Source organism: Passer domesticus, chromosome 1 (assembly GCF_036417665.1).
Source record: "Passer domesticus isolate bPasDom1 chromosome 1, bPasDom1.hap1, whole genome shotgun sequence".
Lineage (NCBI taxonomy): Eukaryota > Metazoa > Chordata > Aves > Passeriformes > Passeridae > Passer > Passer domesticus.
The window spans coordinates 52744118-52764290 of NC_087474.1; the positions used below are offsets into that span (position 1 = coordinate 52744118).

General features: G+C 36.5%; 1 protein-coding gene and 1 long non-coding RNA gene across 8 annotated transcripts in view; one reads left to right on the plus strand and one right to left on the minus strand.

The window, feature by feature from the left end:
• Positions 1 to 20173, minus strand: part of SUGCT (succinyl-CoA:glutarate-CoA transferase) — a 314975-nt gene that overhangs the window by 198781 nt on the left and 96021 nt on the right. The gene's annotated exons all lie outside the window — the stretch shown is intronic.
• On the plus strand, positions 12211 to 13977 carry LOC135300650 (uncharacterized). 2 transcript variants are annotated; one of them, XR_010362427.1, is made up of 3 exons: positions 12211 to 12595; positions 13388 to 13595; positions 13724 to 13977. It is a non-coding gene; the product is annotated as an uncharacterized LOC135300650 (long non-coding RNA). The 2 variants fall into 2 exon arrangements; XR_010362429.1 differs by having other exon boundaries at positions 12229 to 12320.

Sequence of the window (20173 nt, forward strand, 5' to 3'; positions counted from 1 at the left end):
TCTTAGCCTGACTCAGAAGACAACTGCACTGAAATGTTACAGATCCTGACCAAACACACCAAAAAAAAAAATTGCCAAATAGTAACTAACAATTAGGAACTTCCATGGGAATGAAAGGGATAGACTGCATCTTTACAGCTCTTCAACTGGAGATAAGGCTATCTTCTTAGTAGTCTCAAGATAGATCTCATGGAGGAAATGGGACTTCTTGTCCAACTTTAAAGATGTAAATTTTACTTTTGACTTCATTACAGTGGCCTTAGTGGCACATTTCATGGTGAACACAATATCGAACTGGGTAGGACATAACAACTTTCATTTCAGTCTAAGCCATCTCACTTAGATTTTCACTGGAAAAAAGAAAATCTGTAATTGGCAACATCCTCATTTTTTTCCATTGTGGTAGGGCATCTTCTAAAACTGATAATGCAATTCCTATTTTCTCCACACCTCTCTCTTATAAAAAAGGTGTATAACTGCAGTTTCAGTCATACATATTACCAGTCCAATTTTTGGAAACATTTAGGAAAAATTCTTTCACCATTAATTTAACTTCAATGTAAGAAGCCAGCATAGGCTTGTGCACTAATGGTGGCAAGAACTTGCAATCCTGTGCAGAGAGCAAAACTCATCTTCCATTCCTAGAAATCTTTCTTTTTTTTTTTTCTTCCTCTTTTTTTAATGAGCTATCATGTCCTCATTTACAGGTGTGAATTTTCACAATAAATTTTGGTAAAATAATACACAAATATAAGTCCTGGAATGGAAACACTTTAAAATTCTTCCCATACCACTGTGGCTTATTCTTCTTCATAGAGAGCAATATGCTATCTCAACTTGCAATCTTTCATATAGATACAAATATGTTCACAAAGACTCTTTTACCATCTGGTACAGTCAAAGTTTCAAAATTGCATGTGGACAATCATATCCTCTCAAATGCAGGTAACTGTGCATCATAGTTAAAATATCACCTGTTTGCTCTTTCTATGATTCATTTCATTGTAAATACTATTGTCCAGTCATAAGGTTTAACACTTTATTTTTCACACATTTTATTAAGTAGTTCAGTCTAAGATAGCAAGCAAAGATAAAATTCAGCAACAATTATTCTGAAGTATGCAAGAAAGTACCACTGACTTTGCCCCAATACAGTAAAAGTTTAGTAAAATACATAATGTAAAGGTATTACATACTCACACTGAGAAGAGTAGTAAGCAAAGAAAAAAGATTGGAGAAAAGAATACAAAAAGAGATTTGTATGTGAACACAAACATTTCTCAGCTAAATCTCTTCATAGAGACCTCAGTCTATAAAAAAAATGGCAGACCCTGGTAAAAGAATATGTAAGACTCTCCCTCCCAGTAAACGGCCTTTAGGAGGAAAAATTATCAATTAAAACTGTCCAAATAAACTTACTACCTTTAGTTACAGGCAAAATCTGTTTTCTAAACCCCTACCTAAATCATGATTTTTCTTTACTGATGTGGAGAGTTCTAAAACCAGCCTCATGCAAGTCACACAAATTATGGGTCAAACACTGTATGCATCAGTGTGCATATATATCACAGAATAATTTTTATTGGTGCAACTATCTACTACTTCCTGTAAACACAAATCAGAATTCTTTTGTACATTCTTTTAAGGTTCCAGTCTGGATGCCTGATACACCTTACAAAGTATATGTCATATGTAGAGATCCCCCTCCTCGGCACTCCAAATTGTATTTATATTGGTAGTGTGGGCAAATCTTGGAGAGTTTATTATTTATCAGCAACTCCTGTTGAGACACACATCTCTGTAAGAAGGCTGCAATCACACAAAGGCTGCATACCACTGTGAAGCATGCATCTGCACCCACTGGCTGCCCATGCAGCAGCGGAAGTCGCTCTAAATTTAAGGGCCTGGTTATTAGCATGCTTCAGTTGCTTTGTGGAATGTGTGGGAAAACTGATTATTCTTAATTGCACTGTATGTCTAAAAAGCTAAAATAACAATCATGTCATCCTTACACAACAAAAATGGTATCATAATAAATGCAGCAGTGTCTTTTTCCATGAAGCTTAACTCAAATGTCTTCAGCTGCTATTTTAAGCTTCCCATTACAAAACAGCTGATTATTTGCCAGTCATTGCTGCTGATAAAGCAGAAACTTCCAAATGTTACTAGCACAATATTGATGCCAACATTTAAGGGTGACAATCGTTTTATTCATCACCCATGAAAGTACACACACTACAGGTTACCACAGGTTACCATCTGGTCACAGAAAGCTTCACAATCTTATTATACAAAGGAGAGTAAGGGCAAAGTGCAGACAGATTTTAATGAGACTTTGTTTTGATAAACTGCTGTCCATCACATCGAATTATTTCACATTAGTGCAATAAAAGGCACTACACACACAAGGCAAAAGTCCTTTCCCCCTTCCCTTTTCTTCTGAAGAATGGGGCCTTCTGATAAGATTCTTCAGAGTACAACCATGAGTTAACCTGCTACTCCCATGAGGTAGGATATCTTGAGCAATAGCACATCATTTGTGCTATTTCTTGTGCTACAAGAAAAAAATACTAAGCAAAAAATTATTTGAAATCTTATTCATGGAAAAGGCTGAGAAAGATTGTGAGCATTCAAAGGTGTAGCTTTTTCAGAGTGATGCAAAAACTTGAGGGTTTCCAAGAAAATAACTGGTAAATTCCCATTGAATGATATTTAGTGCATGACATCAATAAATGCATGTTCAAAGGCAGATCTCAAGTGTATATGCATCACGACCTCACACTGTCAAATGGATATTCCAGGACCTTATTAAGACTCAGCACTTTTCCAGCTTTGATCCTAGAACACAGTATATGCCTGAGATACTTTGTGTATTAAAATACTTTAATTTCCCTAACATGTGGCATATAAACTCTATCCACCTTCAGGAATGCTTTATGTGGTTTACAAGTATTCTCCAAATCCAAATATGTTACATAGACTACACAAGAAAGATGCAGGCCAAACTTAACCTAAGTTATTACCAGAGTAAGCAAAGACTTGCTGAGCTAATGAGGCCAAAAAGGCCTTTCTTTCCACTGCTCTAAGTCAATAGCCTTTCAAAATTTGCCAGCTTTGAAGGCATTAATCTTTGTATTTATTTCCTGCTTTAAAAATTTTAAGTCTATGTGTTCTATGCCAATCATCAATCATACACAAACATCTTTGCATGTGTTTCAATCTGCATGTTGATTCCACACCAAAACAAACAAACAAACAAACAAACAAACAAACTTTAAAATATAAGGGGCCAGTCAAAAAATACGGTAATTCCAACAAAATTATCGGAAGTCCAAGTCAGTTTTTGGGTTCAAAACATGGTAATCAAAATAACTAGAACTAGAACAATTTGCAGATATGTATGGCAATGGTCCCCTTAATCTGGTATTTATACACATTCAGAAGATCTCCTTGAGCCTCCTCTCTGATCCTTTAGGCTACACAGTCCCAGATCTCTCCTCATATGAAAGATGCTTCAAGCCCTTAATTATTTTCTTGGCCCTTCACTGGACCTGATTCAGTATAAGCATGTCCTTGTCCCAAAAACCCCAGAATTAGACCCTGTTGTGAACCCATAACAGGATTGAGTGGTTATTCATCCTCAGTGGTGCTGAGCAGAGGGAAGGATCACCTCTTTTGAAATGTTGACAATTTTCCTACTAATACAAATGAGGTTGATGTCTTTGTCAAAGGGACACATTGCTGGCAAAAATGTTCCATTTTTTGTTCACCAAGATCTCCATGTCTTTTGTGCAAAGCTGAATTCCAGCAGGTCAGTCTCAGTCTGTACTGATGCATGGGATTATTTCCTATCATGTGCAGGACTATATTTCCCTTTGTTGAATTCCATTAGGCTCTTTATGGCCTGACTCTCTAGCCTGTCACAGTCCCTCTGAATGGCAGCATGATATATCTTGGTAGATCATGTATCAACCACTTTTCTCTATTTTCCACATTCCACAGATTTTGGAGGCCAAACAATACTTGAAGAGACCAACAGAACAAAGCATTGGGTTTTTACAAATTGTAGAATTATTCCATATTTAGGAGAGGTTAAAAGGAGATGTTAATTATCTGAAAAAGTGATTATATTCATTACCATTTACCATATTGTCCTGTTTACCGATAATGGCTGTCAATCATTGAAATATATGAATGTTTGCAGACTTCCCCTTGGCAGAACATTTGTACTAAATCAGATATGGTAAAAATTATGTATTACTCATATTTCTGAGTTTTCTTATCTCATATTCCAGTGTGAATAACAATTAAGATCTGTGGAGATACTTAAATCCCTTTTCATTGAGAATACCTGATGTTAGATACCCTTGGATTTGAAGTATCTTTCAAGACAGTGCTGCCTTTTGAATCATAAATTTGAATAGTAGCATCCCTAAAAGCAAGCAACTATGAATCATGAGGGGAACAGTTGAAAATTATGGGATAGTCAATATGTATTGGCGACTTCTGGAATGGGACTTAAAGGGACTTGAATTTTTGCATGCATTCCAGCTGCTCTGGGTCTTACAGAGCAAGAGGCTGATTGCTTCAATTGGCATCATCAAACAGCTTGCTTAAGATTTTGGAATTATGGTATCCTTGTATAAAGGCTAGATACAGTATTCCTGTAAGTCAATTGTTGTCAGCACAACAGGCAGCTCTCTCAGATGGTATTACAGCAGAACACTCCTCTGAGCTCCCTCCCAAGGCTGACATAGGAGCAAGCAGCTTCATGTGGAGGCTGAATTAAACTTTGGGACCAGCTGGGATCAATGCAGAACAAAGACACTTTCCTGTGAAGTCTTAAACATAACACCAGGAAAAGCCAAGCTGGTATTTTCAAACAAAGCTTTGAAACATATCATTAACATTTTTAAAAGAGATTGCTTTTCAAGCATCACTCCTTCCTTTCCCTTCCATTTTCTCATTTACAGAATCATTGAGACGCTAGGTGACCATACACAGGTCTTTGTTTACAAGCTTGAAGTACTTCCCTGGTATTCATGGGTGTGGTCAAACAGAAGAGCTGGTCTCTTGCAGGCTTGGAACCACAAAGTTTTATTACATAATTTGCCCTCAGATTTGAAGTTTTCCAGTGCAATGTTCAAGTCAATGTAAAGGTAATTTAAGGTCAAGCACTATCTAGTCTTAATGCAGATTAAAGGCTACAATTAAGAAGTTGATGTATTCAGGATTTGACTGATCTCTACAGGCTTCCTTGTCCTTCCAACCAAATGTATCTAGGGTATATGTTGATTTTTCACTCTCCAAACCAACTTAATGAACTACAGTGTAGGAGATTCTCAGTTTTGCTTCAGATCCAGAATCATTACATTCCTTCCATATGGAATAAACTTTGCACATAATTTCTCTATCTTTACACATTAGTTTGAATAAAACATCAGCTGTGCCACAGAACCATGTAGGAGTCACATTCTTTTTTCTTTCAAGGGAACGGCAGAATCCTTTCATAACAACTTAATATTTAATTACTGTAACAAATGGGAACAAGACCAAGAAGTTTGGTCAGTGGTAGTTCTGAGCAATACATATAAACCATAAAGACCACACACTTTGAAACTATTTGCCTACATTGCACTCTCTTCCAGTGAAAGCAAACAGTAAAAATAAAAAATGTAAATTTCATGGACTGGATTAATGAATGCTGGATGTTCTCACCAAGCAAACTGATGAAGGTCATTCCACACAAAGATTTAACTTCTCCTCTCTGATCTTTTCAACCTACACTACTTATGTCTCACTTTCCTACCATCTTACAGGATATGCTACCTTGCAATGTTGCAGCTGTCAGTCTACCAGACAGATTAGCATTAACAATATCTGCAAATATTCTCTTGCCAAAAAATAAAAGTTTGACTGGACACCATGAGCTCCTAGGAAAGGTGTTTATGGCAAGAGTGGGAATGACTACTTTGGTCTCTGAGATAAGGCAGAACACCAGCACTGATGTCAAGGAAGGCACACCACAGACCACCAGCCAGGCATACGATTCACTTCTACAGAACCTACAACTCATTAGACAATTTTCCTGATCAGCCTTCAAGTTCCATAAATGTGTGAATCCAGAAAAAATGATGTTGTCTAACTGATCCACAAGAAAAGCTGATTAACCACTAAAAGTGCTCTGATTGCACCTTCCTGAAAGGGGCAGCAAAGTTTAGACAAAATCACAGCATCAAACATACCTGTATTTGGTAATATAGTGTATTACTCTCAACACTCCTTCAGGAAACAGAAGAGCTTAGAACTGCTCTCCAGACCGTGTCATGTTTTTATCCAGTTCTTGCCTAATATAAGAATTATAAACTGCTGGAAACAGACTGAATCCAAGGTTTCTCCAATCCCAGCTCACATTCCTCAGAAACAGGTTGGAGACAGGATCTCTCTCTCCCTCACTTACTCTTCATCTGGCCTTATGATATTTGCACTGTTCATTTCCCAAATGACTAGATGCAACACATACGTCTGTAATCTAAAAGTACCAGTTAAGCAAACTATTTGTCAAATAGACTTTTGCAGTTGTTACTTCATATTCAATAGTAACAGAATACCAAGGTTGGATTTCATACCCTCATACATTCAGAATTTTATCCAGAATATCTCAAAGAACATATGCTACCAAGGAAATGAAACCATTTACTTAATTTTCTAATGCAATATACATTTAGTCTCACCACCCAAAAAGACATTTAAAAACTCCTGGAAGAACAGTGAACAGTTTCCCACTTTAAAGTGAACAGCTTTAAAGTGGGAAACTTGTCACTTTCCCAAACTTCTAAAATTTTAAATACCTAAACTATACCTCAATTAAAAATAAATTATCTGGTACTGTAAATCGGCATTTATACTGTTTCTTGCTGTTGAAAAATATCAGGCACAGAATCACATTCTCCATTGCCACATTAGTTTTCCATTAGGTTTTCAACAATGAAATTACACACACACAGACGCACACACAAAATAAATAAACTTTAATCACTGTATCGCACTGGAGCCAGTGTAATTAATGTTGTGTCAGCATTTCCATTTAAGCCACTATTTTCAAGCGGTTTATAGCAAAGCCATAAAAATTCAGTTAGGTTGAAATTAAGCAAACACGGTCTTATACAGCAAGCAACATTTAAGTATATATACAGACAGCAGCCAGTTACTACTTATATGGGAATTAAAATAGATGCTTACTGATTTTAAAGGGCACTGCAGAGCCAGTTTTTAAACAATATTTTTTTCAACAATTATGTCTCAAAAACCCTAATCCAAGCTATGTTTCCTTATTCTTTTTTTCTTTCTCACACAATAGTTCACACAATTTCTTCCAATTTTGGGCTTGTAAGCATGTATTTTTGTTTCACTTTCAAAGCAAAAGAATGCAATGAAAGCATGTCTTTTGAAAAACAACATACATGACAACAGTTTGATCCTGATACAGGCCTCCAGGCATTAGTGATGCAGAAATGACAAATATTTCTTACATCTTCCAATAATCATAAGCTGTAGCTGTCTGGAAGATCTGAGTACTCAAATATGAGGCTTGAAAAATGCTATTTTGAATGTAATTATAAATAAGGTCTTATTTCTGTTTTTTGTAGAACTCATGAGAGCAGGATTTGTGTCACTATTTCTCTCCCTTTTCCCTCTCTACTCTTTGAAATTAAGTGTTGCAGCGGTACAGTTTCCAAAGGTGAGCTTTATAATACTGACGACCTATTTGACTCATACTGAGTCAGGGACCATACTGAGTCCTGCAAGCAGTCTGGGATTTCAAGCTACAGGTGACCCAGTGCAGGTAAACTAGAACTGAGATTGGGCAGGCAGTGCTATGGATTTAAAAGTCTCAATAATTTAGTGTCCTGCTATAAAGAAGGCTCTTCAAAAAACTGAGTGAAATAATTTGTTTTTCAACAACCAGTCAACAGAGAAGAACGAGGAATGAAATTAGCAATGATGCTGGTGAAAATCAGAAAAAATACCAATGGTGACACAATTACAGGAGTGCAAAATTGACCAGGTTTCACAATTTGGCACTTTCATAACTTAAAATAAACAGCAGTCTGTTGCCATGATATTTTTGTGAAAAAGCCTCTGCTAGGATTTTTTCTTTCCTGAGGCTCTCAGCTCCTCAGGACAGGAAAAATCCTAGCAGAGGCTTTTTCACTAAAATATCATGGCAACATCAGTCCTGTTTGTCAACTGCCATTTTGCTGCAGAGAGCAAAACCCCAATCCATTCTACTAACGTACTTTTGCCCTATTTTTACTTATCTTTCTCAATAAATATATCTGTCAAATATTATGTGATCCTATCTGCTCCTCAGTAAACAAAGTACAGTGAATTAAGGATGGATTTCAAATATTTCAACCTTAACTCTTCAGTATCCTTGATTTGTGGTTTCAAGTCAGATTCATTAAGGTTTATTGCATGCAATCTGTTTTAGTTTAAAACACTAATTTATTTCTAATCAAGGATTTAAATATTGAACTGGCCAGACATCTAGGATACACATTATTTAAAGTTATGCATGTATGCAAAAAATTCATTGCCATGCCATAAGAATAGTGCTGGTGAGATCTATTTAAAAAAAATAGAAAAATAACATTTGATTAATGGAATGCTTAATGTCTAAAAAAGGTCAGAACCCCACTTCTTCTTCATTTTCCTATAAAGTTCTATTAGGTTTCCTTAAACCAACAAAATTTAGACCTTTGTTTTCTCCAGTATTTTTGTAACCATGTCCTTTAGTTTGAAAAATATTGAAATTGAATATCACATTACTGGAATTAAAATTTTATCTTCCTAAAATTTAGCATTATTTAAATTTTTAAATTTTGAAAATCACTACAATTAGAAACCAAAATAGTATGCCTTTTTTCAACTTAGTTTTCTCCTGGCCAATATTTAACCAATTATCATTCTATGACCTAAATTGTCAAATTATCTACCAACAAAGAGCTGCGGAAATCTGTCTAGTGGAAGCTTCTATATTAGTTTTTATCACAGATCTTCATGTCTACAGCTTGAAAAGGACTTTTGCATAACAAACATAATTATCCTTTACAAAAGAACACGTTCTGGAGAGTCAACACAGTATAAATGTGCTTCTATTATCACACCCTAAAATCTACATCCACCTTTATACAAAATCTCCTTGCAACCCCTGTCGCCCCAAAATCTGATGGACATAGGTATGCCAGTAAAACTGTGTGAAAAGACAATAGGAGGAAACAAAAGGAGAAGTCAAAATTTCCAATTTTTAAAATTGATCCCATATTTTTCCCCTTCAGATTTGAAAGGAAAAAACTTTTAAGTTTTCACTCATGATTACTCATGTTTTTCTTTAAAAAGCTATTCATTCTTATGAATTGTTACATTTATTTTGAAGTTTCATCTTGCCTTATGCTGCCATACTATTTTTTTGTTGTTGTTCTGGATGGGTAAGGGGCAGCATGTTTCTCACACATGACAGTATGAACACCCAAAGAACAATCCTGATTTAATAATGAGAAATCCATAGGAGTCTGAGCTTACTTAGGGCAGGATTCTGACTCTGAAGACCACCCAGTACCATAGAGTTTCAATTTCTTGGCACGACCAGCAAATTTACTTTTACTGTCAATCTAAACCCTTTTCACTTTCCTAAAGAAAAGCCCAATTGTAAACCAAAGTGGTAAATTCAAAGGTTAAGGACCTTTGCCAAACACTGTTACATCAGGAAAAGAGCTAAATTACTGCATGTTTGGTTTTGGTTTTTTTTTTTTTTGCCACAGATAATTGCCATAAACTGTTTATTTTAAGTTATGAAAGTGTTACATTTTATACAGCCAATTTTGCACCCCTGTTACTTATTATGTCCTCATTGGCATTTCTACTGATTTTCACCAGCATTAGTCCTAATTTGATTCCTTGCTCTTTGTTGACTGGCTGTCAGGAAACTCACAGATTCTTATTCCATTTAGGTTTTTGAAGAGCCTTCCTTATAGCAGGACAGAACACTGTAACAGCATCACTGCACCTCAATCAACTGACAAGTGAGCATGAACACATACTGCTTCTGCTGGGTCTCTACGAAAAAACACCATTGTTTCACACATTTTCATAAAAGATAGTTTAGAGAAAGTAACCCAAAGCAAATATACATAGCATAAAGTTAAATTAGTTTAATTAGTTAGTCACATGTAGCCAAATAAGCTTAACACTATCCAGCTACTGCAATCCGAACACCACAGCACAGTCACGTTACAGTCTACGTGCAAACAGCAAAGATCTCCTGTAAGAGAGAACATCACTTAAAGAGTGAATGAGTCTTGCCACAGAAATGTTCCCAGCTGCAGAGGGCCCCAGTCTGGTGACAGCAAAGGGATGGTGCCAGCAAGTCTGAAGAAGCAGCCTGGCACCTGACCTGCATCCTGCTTTCTCCTCCCTTTGTTGCATCGGCGAAGTCAAAGGGCCGGTCTCCTAATGATCCAGATGGCCTTCTGGTGACACTGGGCTTGGCATCAAATGGGCAGCAGCAAGCCCGACACACAGACCTGTCATTGTACTGGGAAGGACTAAAATGGGCTGCTGGCAGAAGCTTGGCCTGCTCTTGCACCCCTGATGACAGCCTGAAGTGCTGCCTGCCCACTGTTGCCTGGAGTTGGCTATGAAATGACCTTTCACAGGAAAAAGGTTCTTGTCCTTAGATTATATGAAACTGATCTGATTGCCTCACCTGGGGAGGAGAAAGAAGGAGCAAATAAGGAGAAGAGGTGCATGGATTAGTAAGGGCACTCACTCTTCCTCCCCACAGTGGGCTGATGAAAGCATATGGATGTTTTAGACCCTCCTTTTGACAGTATCAAAAAATAATACATAAAGTAACAACATACAGTTAAATGGTTAGACTAATTAGTACAGAGACAGTTTCAGTAGTAGTGGGATTCTGGTATATTTAATTTTCTTCCAATATACATTTCTTTTCACAGTTACAAAGCCTGGGCATCTTATTAGACATTGACAAAGCTGTGCTTAAAAGTGGGAAGGATGGCTGCTAGAGAAAATTATGCAGGGAGGCATACCAATTTTCACATCAAGTTATGTACTGAAGCATAAGATTTTGGACACAAAGAATGTATTTCTCCAGCTATTTGATCTGTCTTTTTCTTTTCAAAATCTGCACAAGTTAAAATACATCAAGTAAGCAAACAAAGCAACCTTAAGCTGCCATAAAGAATGCAAAATCAACTAAAACTAGTGAGGCATATAGTTGTGTGCTGGACTTCAGCTTCCAGATGAAAATGAAGATCCTATTGAGTAATATTTGTATTCCTTTCAGACACAAAGAAAAATTTGGGTTTCAAATGTATAAAACAGGAGGGCAGCCTTCCCTCAAAAAAGATTAAAACCAACTAAAAATCTTTTTGGACTTAAAACCTGAGGAAACAGAATAAATAACATGAAGTCTGTGGTGGCATATGATTGCCTAGCCTGAGAGTCTGGGCATTTCAATGTTTAGGCTAGACAATTTCTGTTCCTTTATAAGAAACCCCGCAGAAGTATCAAGGCCAACTCAGAATAAGGATAACTTCCACTTCCAGTGGAAAGTGTTCCTGCCCATGGCAGGGAGGTTGGAAAGTAAAGATCCTTCAGGTTCCAACCCAAGCCATTCTACAATTCTATAACTAACCTCACATTTGTCCTGATTTTCACCAGATTGCAGAATGTGAACTGAATGTGAACTCTAAGAATCTTCCTGAACTTCCTGAGTTGCTACAAGTACTTGTAAAATGGAATCCAGAATGAATACACTGCTAATAGCATTCAGGCTGGGACCTAGGGTTATTTCAATAATAACTATGCACAGGAGCACACATCCCTCTGAATAGCAGTGCTCGTCTCCTACTTGGATGTCTCCAAAAACCTCCTGCTGCTAGCTACTGTTGGCATCAAGAATCATGAACTTAGACAGCAATGGGAAGGGAATGAAGATTTCCACAAATCATTATTACAATTACACTGTTAAAATGCCACCTATAAGAAGTGGTTTGCAGCTTCAGAGACAGCTTCAGAGGGCATTGTTAGGTTTTCCCTTTTCTCTTCTCATGTCACTTAGCAGAATGTAAACTTACACATCACAAAGAAGTCACGTCACAAATGTGTGTTAAAAAATGATCACATAGAAAGCACAGGTGTGTCAGGAGAAGGAAAGCAAAAGCATTATTATCATGTACTTGGGATCATATTTGCTCCCATCCAGACTACAAAAGAAGTACTGAACAGTTAAAGTGAGAGGACTGGAACATTTTTCTGGACAACATTCCAATCAAAACACCTCTTCACATAAGAAAGGGAAGGAAGGACATGGGAATTCTGTGATGGGAATTCTACAAACCCTAACAAATTATCAGTCATTCTACTAACTGCTCTGCAGATTGTGCTTTCCACACAATTGTCCACAGCCAGATGTCCAAGACAGAGGTTTGGCAAGGAAGTATTTTGTGAATACAGACCAGCATCGGTTTGAATAATGACAGACACAGGAGTTCCTAAACTTTGTTAGGTACACAGAAATGAGCAAACATCTGATTCAAAAATTATGTACTTATTCTAAGACAGACAGCTAATTTAAGAGTTAGATCTGGATACTGACCTTTTGGGGGAGAAGTTGACTACAAGTGCCTTTGTTGTCTAGAGTGGCATAGGGTTGTCAAGAACCCAACAGAAGCACAAGAAAAAGTGCCATAATTTCAGAGATGAATGTGGCTCTAAACACAAACTCGGATAAAAAAAGTTATGATAATATTTAGGAGATCAGTTTGTTTTCCTGGCCCAGCTGGCATTTAGATGAAAATAAAATACAAGCTCTAGCACTGCTTATTTCTTAGTATGGTCAGAGTCATAAACAGCCTGTAGCCAGATTACGGGCACGAAATCCATCCCTGCTCCCCCTCAGATATGTCAGAAAGCTAGGGTAGTTCTAAAGTGAGCAGACACATAGGTACTTAATTGTCAATTTAATTGGTTGACCATGCCATTTTGCCTCAGCTGGCTGAGTCATACCAACAGCATGTAATTATATACTGCCAAGAACACCAAAAAAATTTCTGCTGACAGGTATTCTCACATTTGGAGGCAGGGTGGCTGAGAATTCCTAGTCCATTAAACAACTAAACTTAGTGACTCCACATGTGAGGCAGAAATACAATAAGCTGCTAGTAAATTTAAAAATAATAGAAAAGATGGGATCTCCCGATTATTTCTCCATCACACATTCTTCCCCCACACCGCCATTCAGGGGCCTTTTATCTGGATAACCTCAATTTGACTAACTGGCAAGTATTATCCTTTCTAGGTGAAGGCTGGCCAAAATTGTGGCTTCAACAGAACTCTCACACTTCCTCTTTTAAAAACAGATGTAATTTCAGAGAAATCAACATTTTTCAGCCCTCCGGCCTTGAAGAAGTCACTGAAATATATAATTACACACTATGGGCATCAGCAAATAACTGGCCAAAAACAAGTAACAGTAAAGCAGCAGTATAGCTTCACAGCAAGTATAGGTAAGTTAAAGCAAATATAGGTGTGTCAAAACAAGGATCACATGAAAAGCACAGGCGTGTCAGGAGAAGGAAAGCAAAAGCAGGTATTGCAAGTATCCCCTTCATCGTTATGTCCTTCTTATGCACAGGCACACAAAGCTCTTTACAGAGGTCTAAGAGCATGTCCTCCAGGCTGGAGAAGAAGCTGTGCCAGATCCAAAAGAAGATGCATAAGGATTCTGCAGCAACTCATCATATGGGGAATCAACTGCCTCCATATTTACACAAGACACCTGGAAAAACATGCTGCTGACTTCTAAAGGCTATGAGCTACTCTTGAAATGGTTTTTCACTGCATGTCATGCCCATTTAATGTATCATTAAAGAGATTACAGAACTAGAAGGGAGGAGATCCAAGACATGAAAATCCAACATTCAGCAATTCTCTGAGGCAACATTTTGATGGCTGAACTGCATTGTGGGTCTAGCATGGTACTATCATTCTACACAGCTATTATCCATATTGCTCAGTGTAGCAGTATCATTCATATTCACAGAGCAGTTTTCTTTGTCCCTCTGTCTCCATACTTTTCTTTTTCATGTGTACATTTTTTAGTGATATCCACAGTTATGGGGATATCTGATGAGCAAAAGATTTATCGCAGAACACTTCAGCCCTCTCATCTCATGGGCTGTAATTTTACAGACTCTGGGTCAGGGCCCTTTCCATTTCAGTGAAACACCCAAGAAGCTAGTTCAATGTGAATTTCCCATACCTTTAGTAATTTCTACTCAAGAGAAGATGTAAACTACCATTCAAAACTGACTAGAGCTCCAGCTCTAGCAAGAAAGCTACAGTATTTTAGGCTTTGTCTCTTCAACTCCCAGCTCTACTCCAGTGAATCCTTCCAAACCTGATACAAGTCAGAAAGGGTGCAAGTCACTTAAATACTGTTGTGGCTTCTTGGTACAGTGACAGAATTAAAATAACTCTGAGAAAACCACAAGCATTCCTCTCTCAAGTCAGCTTCACCTTGTCAGACACTAGCTTTTATTCTTTAACTGTTTGGCAGGTCACATCTGGCTTTTGAAGTGCTGAAGGCCTTTCCCTGTCTTGACAGGAAATTGCTAATCTTTCCTTTTGGAATCCTTGAAGCAATGTCCTTAGGCTAAAATGTCAAGATAAGATGTTATGTTATTGCCTATTCTCTTCTCCATTCTGCATCCACAGTTTGACATCCTTTAAAGCAGTTTCTGCTACCCTCATTACAATTTCTGAGAACTAGGTGGAGTAGAACTTTTTAAGCAAAGTAGAACTAAAGTAGAAGTTCAATTAATTGCAGATACTTTTAAAACTCTGCACTACTTTCATTATTCTGTGCTAACAGTACTATTAACTACTTCCTTCATCAGTTAAGTGTTTGGGTTCTTTTTTTTTCTAATCGAGCTTCTGCAGGGTTATAGACATTAGAATTTGCCACAAAAGTTCAACATTCCTGAAATCCAAGTGTGACACTGGCTTTTCTTCACAATTTCCCATTTTTATTTTAGCAAAATGTTATGTAGCAGAGTTCTAAGGATAACTTTTGAAAAAAAAAGTCAAACTATTTATTAGGGTTTGTTTTATTTCAATTGGCAAGAAAACATAAAGAACACAATTACAACTGATTCAAAAAGTCTATTCACTGAACAAAGCCAAGCATTAAAATAAAATTATTGTTCTGGTTTCAGCTGCTAAGAGCAATATAGCTCATCATTCAGGATCAAACCACCAGTGTCTACTTATAACAGAGTACTGTTATGTAAAATTAAGGCTGGCATTGCATTGTGCTCAGATACTTGAGGTCTGGATCCTTAACTATGAATTTCCTCCCTTTTATGATCTTAAGCCAGAGAAAATTGTCTGTGTTTTAATCTTGCCTTTTGTAATTTTTTTCCTCTTTTCTTTCAAGCATTTACATAGAGTGATACAACTCTGAGTGATGCCAAAAAATAACACAACATCCAAATCTAGCTGTTTACCACAGATGCTATGATATCATTCAAGGTTGAACAAATTTTTTTATTTTTTTTTTACCATGGATTAATAATGGATTCTTAACAAAGAAGTGATTTTTTTTAATTGTCATTCACCCATGTCTGCATCAGACGGCATGCTTATGATTAAAGGCTTTAATATTGTGATTCACCAAATTTATTCTAAATTATTTTCAAATGGAAAAAGAAAAAGATATCTGGAAAGAACCTTCAGCAGCATGACCAAGTCCCTTTGTTCTTCTTATATTATAAAGACTATATGACTGGAATTCTGCACTAGATTTTCTTCAGTCATTGCAAACTGGTTTGACTTTACTATGGTCAGCAAACAATAACAAAACATAATTTCATTAAATAAAACAAATTTGCACAAGCTAATTGTCTCCTTAATCTATTTTTTTTTTTTATTATTACAACACTGGCTGTGCTATTACAACACTGGCCATACAAAATATAGGTGCATAAAAAAGAAAATTATGAAGATGACAAAGAAAGTTAAACTCATCTTTTACTAGTAGTAAAGGCTACAAAAAAAAAATTGTTTAGAACTTCACATTTCCAGAGGAACTTGAACAAAACCACTTGCCTTTATAAAACAACATAGAATGGGGACTTCTCTTGTTGATTGGGCAGGAAAACCAACACTACTCCCTTCCTCAAGTACACCTCCTTTCATCTTAGACAGTCAAAGTACAAAGCTTCTAAAAACATAACATTATGTCATAAATGTTAACATACTGTTCCAAATCATAAATATTTACCTTATGTTTCACCTTCCTATTGTATCTGATCCTCATTCTACACTAAATATTAGTGCATCACATAGGGATTTAATCTTCCTCAATTTTGACAATGCCATCTTATAGATTCAAAACTATGATGCTGGTGCTGTTCAAAGCATGCTCTCCCTCTATTTTATTTTCCAGCTAAAACTTTACTAACAGCTAAAAAAGCACCCACTGCAAAAAAACAGATTAAAATAGCTTTCAATCAGTTCTGAAACCACAGTATAAACAGAATAGTACCTTAACCTTCAAAATTTCATTTAAGACTATACATTCTATAATATAACTAAGAATAGCACAACCAGTCTCTTTGATTAGATTGTCATTCCTTTTTTTGCAGACAGCTAAGTCTCTGGACTGTTGTTTTCACTCTTACAACATTTCTAAACAGAAGACAGAGGTGTCCACTACTTAAACTTGTTTCTATGGCATGCACAGAGAAATACAAAAGGATTGTTACCCAACGAATACAAAGCCTGCCATATGCTAGAGGTGCCCATAGTGTCAGTCTTCACAAAAAGGAGGTGAGTTGAAGTGTGTGCTTTCTGTTCCGCCCTTTCAGGAGGAGAAGGCTCCACTGTGCTCTGTGTGTGTAAGAGTAACACTGGATTGGCATTCAGATCTAACACAATCCATAAATCCATGTTCCATTTTCAGTGTGACTCTCAAAATCAAATTCATTGTCATTATGGAGGACTACCTCATTTCTTGTTTTTGCCATGCTTGGCTTTTGCTTGGCTCCTTTCATGTTGTCTGACCATGTGTAGGGACCAAACAGATGCCATAATCTTGCATAATGCTGCTATTGGAATAACCAGATATAAAGTTTTTTTAAATATTAAAAAATAAAATTATGGCTAAAGAAGTCTAAACTTTAAATAATTTGAACCAAAAAAAAAAAGGAATAAGGGCCTGAAGATTTTTTGCTTTTTAGATTTTTTCCACCTCCCACTAATTTTTATTTATTGCTCTGAATATATTATTCTTGATAATAAATGTTAAAAAAAAGGCTAAACATCCAACAGAGGAAACATTAAAGAAAGAATAGATTATTGCTGCACAGATCATATATGCTGTTGTTAAATATATAATAATGCTGGAGGAATAGGCTAAGGTATAAAATAATTCACATAAGTAAGTCCTACTATATCTTTTCTTTCCATTGCACAGAAAAACACAGTAACACAGATTTGCTTTTCTTAATGCATAATAGCATTATTGTGCAATGTGAAATGCAATCTTTCTATTTCTTTAAGTAACTAATTATGTAGGAAGCTAAATCTAGTGTTAAAATATAGGATGCTTTCTCTCTACAGAAGTGTAACTTAAGGTCTTCAGAAAGATAAGACAGACTAGTTGACCAGCTCTGGCGATACTATATTTCCAGGATGGAGGATATCAGTAAACTATGATTACTGATTACATGTAATTTCATTATTTAGGAACCTTCCTGAAAAAACAAGCAAACAAACAAAATTTTAATCACCCTTTCAAGCTACATTAAACAAAAGATGTTTAAATAAATGTCTGATGAATAGCTATGCAAAAGAATTCTAATGCAGCTTCTCTCACCTGCTTCAGGATAAACTTAGTACAGCTTTTTGTTTTTAAAGAAGAAAACCAACGGATTATGTGGCAATCCAAATTGGCAGAAAATCCAGAATTATTTATTTTTATTAAGATAAATGGATCTACAAACCCATGGTGGTTAAGATGACAAGAAAAACCTAGAGGAAAACTCATTTCAAAATTATTTTTAAATCTATTTCTGCTAATGCTTTTAGATTTTGTACAAGGATATACATCTTCGTTAAAAGGAGATTTTCATAGTTATTTAAAGAAATTAGCCATATACCTAGAATGGTATTAATTAATTAAAGTTCTCATTAGTCTTCATGTTTCTTTCTTGAAAAGATTATCTTGTTCTTGTTTAAACTTTGAATCTCTGTTCCTTTGGGATAGGTACTGTTATCCATATACAGAAGGAGCCTCTGGCATTGCCACATTATAAACCAGAAATACCACTGAAAACAGATCTGATAATTTTCTTGTTTTCCTTTGTTTTTCCTTGTTTTGTCTTTCCTCAGAAATCAAAGAAGCTATCTACATCCTAGCACTTCATTTCTATCAACAGCTTAAGAAACAAGTCCAAGACATTCCAGGCAGTGGAACTATGATAGATCTATGCAAGCAATTTTTCTGGTGGAGTAAGAGTCTAAAGTGCAAGAAAAGTTATTTTGCTGGTATAGTTTATTTGAGTTCCTGAGATAGCTACATGCCAGGAAAGCAACCCCACTTTCCTGTTTCCAGTGCAGCTTCTGCCAGTGTGGTTGTGTCAGCTACACTGCGATTTTCCCACATATCTAACCAATAGGACTCTGTTGCTGGCACTTTAAAGTACAGCCAAGTTTAGCTTGTGGAGCAATTGTAAAGATCATCTTTTTCCACATGTCCATGTGATATGATTTTGTGTCAAATTTACTAAAAATCTGTCAACCCAAATGCCCTGTTTGTCAACTGGAGGAACACACCACAAAAGATACACAGAACAACAGTCAAAGGAAAATGTTACTGCATTTTCATCATATGAAGGAGGATTAGCGGGTAAGCATTTATTTTTTTTAATTACCAGTGTCTTGCTTGTATTAATTACAAGAAACATTTGAGTCAACATTTGAGTTCCCGGATTAGATTAATTTCATTATTCAAATTACCCTGAATTTACTACACATTAGTGTATGAGTGTTTTATATTGGGATAGTTTAAATCTTAGTAAATTAAGAGCTTCAGTCTGCTACATTTGATTGTTTTCTGTTCCACTTTGTTCTCATATAAGAACTGTCCTTCAGAATTCAAAAGGCTTATCAATTTGATCTACAGTCAAAAATTTTAAAAATTTGAGATGTGACTCAGAGCTGGATTTTCTGATCCTCTTTATTCATGATGGAAGTATCAGCCAGCTTTGAGGCCACTAAATTTTACATGTGCACCAACCTTGATGGGAAGTGTTCTGAATGTTTTTTTTCTCTTAGGAAAAGGATATGGAGGATATTAAGGATATGGAGGACAAGGAGGGTATGGAGGATATGGAAAAAGTATCAGTTGCTTGACACAGAATTAAACAGTTCTGTGCAGCTGCGGTCTGCAATGAACACGACAAGAGGACATAGTCTCAGCCTGTGCCAGGGGACATGACAAGGAATTTCTTCACAGAAGGAGTGACTGGGCACTGAAATGGGCTTCTCAGGGAGGTGGTGGAGTCACCATCCCTGGAGATGTTTAAGAAAAATTGAATGTGGCACTTGGTGCGATGCCTTAGTTGCAAAGGTGGTGTTTGGCCAAAGCTTGGACTCGATCTCAGAGGTCTTTTCCGACCCAATTGATTCTGTGATTCTGAATATAGAAAGTCACAGACAAGCAAAAGTGAGTAGCAAAATTTACCTGTGTGCATGAGTCTTTCCTCTGTATAATTCCATTGGCTTCACAGACATACTGCTTCCATGGTTCCCAGTAACATTGTTACAAAATAGTCTCATGACTGTATTTCAAGGGAAAGGCAGGCCTTCTTTTAGATTAGTTCTTGTATCACTGGAGAAAATCCAGTAGTAAATTGAATCAAATTTTAGTCTGAAACCTGTCAGACTAAAATATTACAGTTCTTAAATAAACAAAAAACCTAGACATACAAATTGGAGTTTTAAACACCCTTTAAACATTCTTTTCTTAGTATTTGCTCTGAAAAACAAGTTGGCTCATTCACTAAGGGTCAGATGCCCA